Here is a 1,059-nt window from a genome sequence, read left to right on the forward strand (position 1 = left end):
AGGAAGATATCTCTTGTGAATTTTTTCTGACACTTCTAATGGATTCATCAAATACAAATGGAATCTTGCAAGAATGGAGGGGGCATGAATAAATAAATAAAACTGTGATCTTACAAAACCTTAGTTTGCACACTTCACACTTACACATGAGTCAGCAGCTATCATCTTCAGTCAGTTCATGGTGGATAACTTCATCCTCAGTTTGACATATTTCATATTTTATTTGCACCAACGTGTGATCACAGAAAACAAAAGATACTGAGCACAAGAAATCCATATCATACACAGCAATTTCCACTCCACAATATAAACTTTGTGTGTCATGAGACGAAAAACATTTTGGGTCCTGTTTTTTTATAAAGATACAATTAATTCTGAAAAATTAATTAATTTAAGTGACCAGTTACATTTACTCTGCACTATAGCTCCGGTCTCATATCACTACACTGGTAGAGGCTGAACGGCGACAGCCCACACAGTGAGTTCCTGTAGAAGAAAGCCCATCCACAAGCCGAATTTGAGAATATAATTTATTAACACTCCAAGGTGGATGCTTCAAAATGTCTATGATACATATTAAATTATCAAATACAACAAATAATTTAATAAAATCAATGTACAATGAACAGAATATAAACAAAAATAAATATAAGTATCTTTTATTGTGTGATAACAAGAAAAAGCTGAAGGATTTGGCTTCACAATAACTTTCCATCTACAAGCCCCTCATCGGATGCCCGAGAAGAGATTCAGGCTGGATCTATTCTCCTAAAACAGAAGTTGAAAATCACAATAAATATTTTTAAAAAATTCTATAAATATAAATGTCATGTTAAAAAAATGTGATCCATTAGAAAATAATTTTTCCCACTGAATAAACTGAGCACTCACCTTCTGCGAATGAGCTCTGCTGAACACATCCCAGAAGCAAATAGTCCCATCCCCATCGGCAGTTACAATTGTTTCCCCATTAGGAGATACTGCCAGATGGAGAACTCTGGATGAGTGCCCGGTGAGCTTTGCAAGCTGTCTTAGGCTGGGATAATTCCATACACATAT

At 35.2% G+C, this 1,059-nt stretch overlaps 1 long non-coding RNA gene across 1 annotated transcript; it reads right to left on the minus strand.

Moving 5' to 3' along the window:
* Positions 1-517: 517 nt before the first annotated feature.
* Positions 518-1,053, minus strand: LOC111861539. Its single transcript, XR_002842257.1, has 2 exons — positions 892-1,053; positions 518-768 (listed from the first exon to the last, which is right to left on the minus strand). It is a non-coding gene; the product is annotated as an uncharacterized LOC111861539 (long non-coding RNA).
* Between the last annotated feature and the right edge of the window lie 6 nt (positions 1,054-1,059).

The sequence above is a fragment of the Cryptotermes secundus genome, unplaced genomic scaffold, assembly GCF_002891405.2.
Source record: "Cryptotermes secundus unplaced genomic scaffold, Csec_1.0 scaffold9233, whole genome shotgun sequence".
NCBI classification, from domain to species: domain Eukaryota; kingdom Metazoa; phylum Arthropoda; class Insecta; order Blattodea; family Kalotermitidae; genus Cryptotermes; species Cryptotermes secundus.